At 42.3% G+C, this 9,357-nt stretch overlaps 1 pseudogene; it reads right to left on the minus strand.

Annotated features, from left to right (window-relative positions):
* Window positions 1–931: 931 nt before the first annotated feature.
* Window positions 932–2,050, minus strand: LOC118926207 (poly(rC)-binding protein 2-like; annotated as a pseudogene).
* Between the last annotated feature and the right edge of the window lie 7,307 nt (window positions 2,051–9,357).

Genomic DNA, 9,357 nt, shown 5'->3' on the forward strand with positions numbered 1-9,357 from the left:
CTTCTCTTCCTGTCTCAGCTCCCCTACTGGTATTTCGCGGAATGACCACCCAAAGAAACGGCTTGCGCTCAAATCCTTGGCTTAAGTTCTGCTTCTGGGGTAACGCACACCTAGACAGAAAGCGAATACGAAGATTTTTCCTCACCAAATACCACGCAGCAAAGGCCACACTATATATTCCCTTTCACAGAGCAGCTTCCCCCAGCCCCTTGTTCTCACCAGATGGCAGCGTGTTGCAGCGGGAAAGCCTTGGAACCTTAGGGTTCGATTCAATCCTGAGTTCAAGTCCTGCCTTTGCCATTGACTGGCTGATTGACCTGTGTGAACTTGCTCAAGTTAGTTTGCCTCATGAACCTCAGTTTCCCCTCTTATAAAAGGGATAATAATACCTTCTTCCTGAACAGGGAAGAGCTCAGGACAATGCTTGGCATGTCAAGCAAGCCAATAAAGGTCAGTTCTTTGACCTCCAACAGTCGTTCCATAGTCGCTCCCAATAGAATGTAATGCTCTCATCCATGTAGCTTTTGTCATAGGAGGATAAAGCAAATAGACGCCCAGTGCAAGGATATATCAAGAGGCCAAGCTTCATGAGATTGCACAGAAGTAGTAAAGATGACTGTGAGGAAAACGTTATCTAGCTTAAAAAATTTTCCAGTCCATATTTTAATTATTTTTTGAAAAATTGCTGGCATTATAGACTAACCTGAATTGTATTAATATTCTGCTCTTAGAGTTTTATGGTAAACAAAATAAGTCATGGGCAAAAAACCCAAAAGAAAACGGAAAGAAGCTTATGAAACTAAATATGGAGCTCAGCTCTAACAGCTGAATGGAGAAAGGAATTAAAATGATTTAAAAATCATGAGTGGATGATAAAGTGCAAAGAAACTGAATATTTACAGACTATTTAAAACCTGGAATTGCTGACTGTTCAGAAACTACACAGATGGATAAGGGGTGGTGAACAGCCGGCAAGGATTACAGATGAATCTGCATTGTTTAAGCTGCTCCCCTTGCTACCCATCTCCGAGGAAGGCCTGATAGTTAAGTTATTGAACCAGACTAATGCTGGCAGCAGAACCAATGATGGAAACCTGCCCATCAGTTGATCCTTCCTCTGGGTGTGCAGTTTTGATCTATGCCCCAGCCATCTGGTGGATCTTAACTGATTTTGGCACCCTGGCACCCCATTATGCAGCCAGTTAAAATGCTTGGAATGGTGGGTTCCTGAGCAGTCTTAGTAGGTGCGTCCAAGCGTGCCCAAAACTTTTCACCTGTGACGGGTAGATGTGATTGTAGATTCATCTATTGAAATTGTAGATTTCAATCCAGGGTTGCCGTGCATCAGAGAGAAACAAGCCTGTCGCACTGCCTGTGGGGGCAGCTTGGTGAGGTGTGGCTGTAGAATGACACGTGGTCCTTGAAGGGCATAGGCCTCTAGAGGGAGTGCCTGCAGGTCAGGGTGGAGGCACATGGATGGGGAGGTGTGAAAAAAGCTTACACTATTGCTGCCTGTGTTGTACCTGTCCTGACCATCCATAAAGATGACCAGAGAACTGGATGGCCTTCGGGGTCAGGGTGACTCTGACGTGACCAGGTGGGTCTATTAGACACACTCAGTGATGGATTGCCAAACGTTAGCAGTTGTAATGGCTTGCTCAGTTGAGTTGGGAAGCATATTCTGTGCCACCTGGACCTGAGCCCCTGTACCCTCTCTTATCGAATTTCCTTGATCTTGAAACCACCTTTCCCAGTGGGAGAGCCACCCTGCTAGCAGTGACCAGCAGGCTCATGGGGACCAGCTGTGCTGTTGTGATGTCCTCTCCAGTTTGTCAATGATCATAGCAAAGGCTTTAAAGATGGCATTAGTGGTCCTGCCAAAGTGGTAATTCTCTCAGCATAATTCTCTTCTGAGATGTTATGTGCACACTCTTCCCACACATCTTAACTGGTCTCCTTTCTTGCTGATGATACTGCCAACTTCCTTTGCATGCATAAGGACCTGGGTGGTGAAGGTGACATTTAATCCACTTTCAATCATACCCTCCATCCACCTGCTGGGCCCTGTCGCCTTCCTGCCACCCCCTACTGGTCCTCCTCTGGCCTTCTGCCCTTTCCCTTCCCACCCACTCCCCTTGTCTCCTCGAGCCTGCAGTTTTGGGCTTTCACCACTACCAAATACTTGACCATTCAAAAACCAGCTCCCCAGAAGTCCACTGGACTTGGAGACACATCTGATTAAAGGAGACACACAGAGCACTAAGCAGAAAAGGAAAACAATGGATATGTTTGATTACTTTTCAATGAAGAACTCATGTTCAACTAAAGACCCATTAGGAAAGAGGAAAGGCAAGCCACAGAAAAAAAGAAGACACTTGTAACTCCTGTACCCAACAAAGGACTTCTTAAAAAATTTTATTTTGGTATCATTAATCTACAATTACATACACAACATTATGTTTACTAGACTTCCCCCTTCACCAAGTCCCCCCCACATACCCCATTAGTCACTGTCCATCAGCCTAGTAAGATGCTGTAAAATCACTACTTGTCTTCTCTGTGTTGCACAGCCCTCCCTGTGTCCCCCCCACATTATACATGCTAACTGTAAGGCCCCCTTTCTTCTTCCCCCCCCTTATCCCTCCCTTCCCACCCATCCTCCCCAGTCCCTTTCCCTTTGGTAACTGTTAGTCCATTCTTGGGTTCTGTGATTCTGCTGCTGTTTTGTTCCTTCAGTTTTTCCTTTGTTCTTATATCACACATACGAGTGAAATCATTTGGTACTTGTCTTTCTCTGCCTGGCTTATTTCACTGAGCATAATCCTCTCTAGCTCCATCCATGTTGTTGCAAATGGTAGGATTTGTTTTCTTCTTATGGCTGAATAATATTCCATTGTGTATATGTACCACATCTTCTTTATCTATTCATCTACTGATGGACACTTAGGTTGCTTCCATATCTTGGCTATTGTAAATAGTGCAGCGATAAACATAGGGGTGCATCTGTCTTTTTCAAACTGGGCTGCTGCATTCTTAGGGTAAATTCCTAGAAATGGGATTCCTGGGTCAAACGGTATGTCTATTTTGAGCTTTTTGAGGAACCTCCATACTGCTTTCCACAATGGTTGAACTAACTTACATTCCCACCAGCAGTGTAGGAGGGTTCCCCTTTCTCCACAGCCTCACCAACATTTGTTGTTGTTTGTCTTTTGGATGGTGGCCATCCTTACTGGTGTGAGGTGATATCTCATTGTGGTTTTAATTTGCATTTCTCTGATGACTAGCGATGTGGAGCATCTTTTCATGTACCTGTTGGCCATCTGAATTTCTTCTTTGGAGAACTGTCTGTTCAGTTCCTCTGCCCATTTTTTAATTGGATTGTTCGGTTTTTGTTTCCAACAAAGGACTTTTATCTAGATAAAGAACCCCTATAAGTTAAGAAAAAAATTAAGAAAACTCAGTAGAGAAATGAACAAAAAAGGCTTGAACACAAGCTGCACAAAACAGGATATCCAGATGACCAATAAACATAATAAAATGTGCTCAACCTCATCACTAATCAAAGGAATGCAAATTCACATCTCCACTCACATTGCATAGATGGGCAAAAATGAAAGTATAATTACCAAGTATAGCCTAGGATGGGGAGCAGCTAGAACCCTCAGATACTGTTGATAGCAATGCCAATTGGTGTCGTCAATTTGGGAAAGAGTTTGACATTATCTGCCAGTGTTTAAGATATTTATACCCTATGCGCCTCCCATACATACCATGATGTAATTCCATTATATGGCTTTAAAAAAAGACAAAACAAGTCTATAGTTTAAGGATGCATACTTCGTGGCCAAACAATAAAACAGTGCAAGGAAGTTACCACCATAAAGTCAGGGAAGTGGTTTCCTCTAGGGAGGAGAGAGGAATTTGTAACGGGCCAGGAGTGCACAGGGGTCTAGTGGAGAGCTTGGCAGTGTTCTGATTCCTGACCAGGGTGGTAGTGACACGAGTGTTTGGTCTGCAGTAATTCATTATGCTGCATGTTTGTGCTTGACATGCTTTTCCCTATGTGTGCTGTATTTCATCATAAGAAAGTTAAACTTTCTCAGCCTGTGCTCTGAGAGACACTGTTCATCACAAAAAGGATTCTATGGTCAAATACATTTCTGCACTGGACTAAATGAAGACGAACAGGTCTTTAATATGCCAAGGTATGTTTGGAAATTCCAATAGGGATGAAGAGTATGCAGTAATGTAAATGCCCATGGAGCCCTTTTCCTAAGGGACGTCTTACAGAGCTTATACTTAGGAAAAGTAGATGGGAAAAAACACCATCAAGCAAGTTGCAGTTTCACAGGCCAGTTGACCTGGTTCAACCCAGGGCTTCAGGAGCTTTATGCAAAGCATAAAATGCAAAGTAGCAAACAAATGTACTTTTTGGGTGGTGCTGAACTGGAAGTCCTCACTATTCTAAACATCCTTATAATTTCGAGTGTTTACTCAATCGACCCCAAACCCTGAGCAGTGGAGGGTCAGCCCATACCCATACCCACACTCTCTACTATGTTTGTATCAATTTTCATAGTCACTATGTTGATAACTGTTTGTCTGTGGATGGATGGAACACCGCTATGTCAGTTAGCTTTCACTGTAACAAGCCACTCCTGAAACTAGAAGGTTAAAACCACCCCCACAATTCTGTGGTCTGGAAATCGGGGCTGGGCTCAGATGGGTGAATCTTCTGCTGGTCTCAGCTGGGTGCCACTCACTTGTCTGCAGGCAGCTGCTGGGTTAGCCAGGTTATTGGCTGGCTCTTTGCCGAGGCAGCCATTTGAGTTCCAGCCAGTTTCTCTCATCACCCCTCATCAGGCAGCCCTGGATGGGCTTGTTCGAGTGGCAGCTGTAACGAGAGTCCTAAGGATAGCAAGAGAGGGACAGCCCCAAAGTGCGAGTCATTTTCAAGTTCTTGCATCACATTTGTTATTATCCTTTTGGTCACACGAATCACATGGCCTGATCTAGAGTCAGTGTAGAGGGAGACTACCCAAGGGTATGGATACAGGAAGCCCTGAACAAATTGGGGGCCATTACAGCATCCATCTGCCAAGGGTACTTCTGGCATCATATCAAAACTGTCTCTAAAACTGCGCTTGACTTATGGTACTTCTGATACCAGTCAGATTCGCTGCCGACTTGTATTTTTAAAAACAAACCTGTTTGTCAGTCTTTTGGAATGATCCAGATAGGAAAGGCTGATTGAAATAGAGATCGATGACATTTTCCAAGGTAGGATGAAATATAACAGTTTCCCCTAGGGAAAGTTTGCAAGATGATTATTCAAGGAGAAATTTAATCACAAACTAAAAAGCAGATGGATTCTAGCAGGTATGGACTGTGATTGGATGGCATTTGTTACACAAATACAAAAACTATGACCTTTCCTTTGATTTTACTTGTTTTTATTTAACAAAATCTGTTCCTTGGTTGTTTTCAACATGGCTCTGTCTTGTTCATAGTTTAACTGTTGCACACTTCAAATTACTATCTAAGACTGGATGTCTTAACTCTGCCTGTTGGAAGAGAAGAAGCCTGTCGTGTTGGGTAACTATGGCTGTGGGAGGCAGTAATGACAAGGCAGAGCAGGCCTGGGCCTGCTTTCTGTTGCTTGTAGACATTGACAGTCTAGGGCTGTGGCCATGCTGAGTTGGAAAGGGACTCATACCTCCAAGTCACAGCGCTTTTTGGGGGTAAGCACTCTAAATGGTAAGGAACTGGTGGCACCAGGTGCGATGACCAATCTTGATTCCATGTGACCACCTGAGGCCACCATCTTATGCTGATTTTATACTGTCAAGACCACAAGAAAAGATTGTCATCCAGAATTTTAGACTCTCAGTTCTGTTATCTGTGGTAAAGATAAATTTCTTTGCTTTGGATGATGTTGAAATCTACAGGTAATTTAGAATCTGATGAAGTCATAGTTTCTAAGCTTTTTGGTTGATAAGTTGAGATGATGATGCTGATAGGGAGTAGCAGCTCTTGCCAAGTTCTGACAAGAATCATGTCACTTAATCATCACTACTACCTTCTTTACTGATACAGGAAAAGCAGGAGGTTAACTAACTTGCCTGAGGGCCCATGACTTGTAAATGGTGGCATCAGGATGTGAACCCAGGTCTCCTCTGATTCCAGAGTTTTGCTCTTAACCACTCAGAGCTCCCCACCCTTGTTGAGAGCTTGCTGGGTGTGTCTGCACCTCCACTGAGCAGTCACTGTAGTGTGTGCATCTGTGCTGAATTATGGAATAGAAAATGCCTCTTGCGCAGTAGAACGGGATAGAAGCAACCTTATCGATAGCTCTCTCTACTTGGCCGTCTTGGTGGAGAGAGAAAGCCTAAGTTATAAGAACTTTGTCAATTGACAAACCTGCTTTTAGTTACCCTCCACCTCCCTCAACAAATCCCTGGAGAGAGTTGATCACAAGCAGCAAAATGGAGCAGGCTGAGTCCCCGCACATCTGGCAGGCTATTTACCTAGTCACATGGTGGGCTCGGGTTCCACATGCAGTAACGCGAGGCAAAGCACCAAAGCGTTTTTTAGGCCTCTGCTGGTGCCCCATCTGCTAACGTCCCATTGGCCAAACAAGTTACATGGTTCATCACAGTACTGTAAGAATACTCTGCAGAAAGGGTGCACCCAGACATGCTATTCAAAACGCTCAACAACAGAATGGATAGTGGCCTTGGCATGTGGCAGAGTCCTGAAGGAAACCCTTTCATTGCTGGATTGGGAGGCCCAGGTCCCAGGGGAGAGGGCCAGGCAGCTGCGGTGGTGGCTGGTACTCACAGGCGGTGTCGCTGGGAGAACTGTCACTCACCTTCACAGCCACACTAAATACCAGCCACAGACAGGTGTGGGAATGCCTGGCTCCCATCTCCCTCCCCAGTGACATAGCACATGCCGTCTGTCTTTCTCATCTCTGTCAATCTGATCCATGTTAACAAAGAAAGTACTACCATCTTTTAGTTTGTGTTTTTCTAATCACAAGTGAGGACACTTTCTTATGTTTCGTTGCCATTTGTATTGGGTTGTTATTGCTTTTAATGAATTGCCCATTTATGTCCTCCGCCCATTTTTCTTTGAGATCTTACTCTTTTAATCCAAAAGCCAATATTTGTTGATGCCTCAAAATCTATCACTATTTCAGCCCTTAATAGGCATTCCCTGTTTTAATATTTACCATAACCCTATAAAGTTATTATTCCCATTTTAGAGAGGTGAAAATAGAGGCAGAGATTCAGTAGTGTGCCCACCAGGATCTTGTTTCTAAGGGCTGGGGCCAGGATTCAAGGCCAGGCAGTCAGATCTAACTCAGGTTCTTAATCATTCTGATCGATTCAATTGCTCTGCAGTATTTAGTTATAAGAGCTTTGGACATACGGATATTCATTTTTTTAATGCAGATGGTACACTTCCCCTTCTTTGTCCTACTTTTATCTTCCCTCATGGTGCTGCTTGTTGTGCAGGCGTTTAAAAGTCTTATGGATGCACTTTTCTATATGAATTTTTTCGGCTTGATTGAGGTTTAATTGACAAATCAAACTGTAGTGTAAAGTATACAAAGTGATGATTTGATACATGTATACATGGTGATTCCCACCATCAAGTTAATTAACACGTTTTTTACCTCACAGATTTATCTTCTTTTTTTTGATGAGAACACTTAAGATCTATTCTCAGCAAATTTCAGTTTGTGATAATACAATATTATCAACTACAGTCACCATGTTATATATTAGATCCTTATACCTTATTCATCTTTGTTTTAGACAGTTTGAAAATATTTAATATGATCAAATATCTCAAGTTTTCCTCAATAGATTTTGTTTCTAATATCATTTTCAGATGTTCCCTATCTAAAAGATATAAAAATATTCATCTATGTGTTCTTTTATATAGAACTTCAGAATTGCCTATATTAATAAAATACACCTGCTTAGGCCCTAACTCAGACCTACTGGATCAGAATTGAAACAATGAGGATTTTTAATTTTTAATGTTTTAAAAATATACCTAAACTTACAGTTCAAGAGGACTGGTAAATACACACATTCATCTCTTTTTACTTCCCCAAACACATGAAATTGACTAAAGAAATAACAAATTAAAAATATCTATAAAATCAGTTCCAGATGGGTTAAAAAGTTAGGTGTGAAATTCCAAACTTAACTTTTAGAAGAATACATAGAATATCTGTATTAAAGTTCTCTAGAGAAACAGAGCTGATAGGATGTATATATATGTGTGTGTGTGTGTGTGTGTGTGTGTGTGTGTGTTTATGTGGAGAGAGAGAGAGAGGAATTGAGAGACATTTATTTTAAGGGATTGACTGACACAATTGTGAGGGTGGGACTGGGAAGTCTATAATCCCCAGAGCAGCCAGCAGGCTGGGAATTCTGGCAAGAGTTGATGTTGCAGTCCTGAGTCTAAAGGGAGTCTGGAGACCAAATTCCTTCTTCCTTGAGGAACCTCAGTCTTTTCTCTCCAGGCCTTCAACTGTTTGGATGAGGCCCACCCACACTATGGAGGGTCATCGGCCTTATCAAAGTCTACTGATGTAAATGTTAATCATATCTCTAAGTTACCTCTATGCAACTTCTAGACTGATGTTTGACCAAACACCTGGGCACCAAAGCCTAGCCACTGACACAGAAAAGTAACCCTCACAATAGCTTTATGACCCCATTATAGGGAAGGATTTTAAAACCAGACACACAGACGCACACATACAAGGACTTGATAAATGGTTGGAACAGGGGAAAATGTGTTTTTTCTATCTTGTGTAGTTTTTCCCCATTTGAGATGTCCCCAAGTAGAGTAGAATCCATGTGAGATAATATGCTTCATGTGATAATCCCAACTTGCTTCCTTGCCAGAGAGCTGTTTTCCTTCTTAGACTTCTGTGATTCCTGATAAACACCAAGAAACACAGTCTAAGAACATAAAAGAGACAAGTGTGTTTTAATTTAGGCTCCACAAGCCTAGATATTAGCTGTGGTACCATAATATCCCAAGCCAAAATACCAAACAATGATGGATTTATTGTTGCCCTAATTTAAAACAAGCCTGATTTATTTTTAAAAATGCAATCTCAAAACACAACTCAGCAGACATGATATGGAATGTATTACATGCCTAACCAAAAAACAAAATGCTACCCAGTACAGTGGACTTGAAAATTATCTTGCTATTAATAGATCTCCCGGATGGCTGTGATCTGCTGGATTTCATACATTCAGGTCTTGGCAGCTGCTGAGGACTGAAAACAAGACGTTCCATACCTTATTACTTAGTAAAGAAACT

The sequence above is a fragment of the Manis pentadactyla genome, chromosome X, assembly GCF_030020395.1.
Source record: "Manis pentadactyla isolate mManPen7 chromosome X, mManPen7.hap1, whole genome shotgun sequence".
In the NCBI taxonomy this organism is placed as follows: domain Eukaryota; kingdom Metazoa; phylum Chordata; class Mammalia; order Pholidota; family Manidae; genus Manis; species Manis pentadactyla.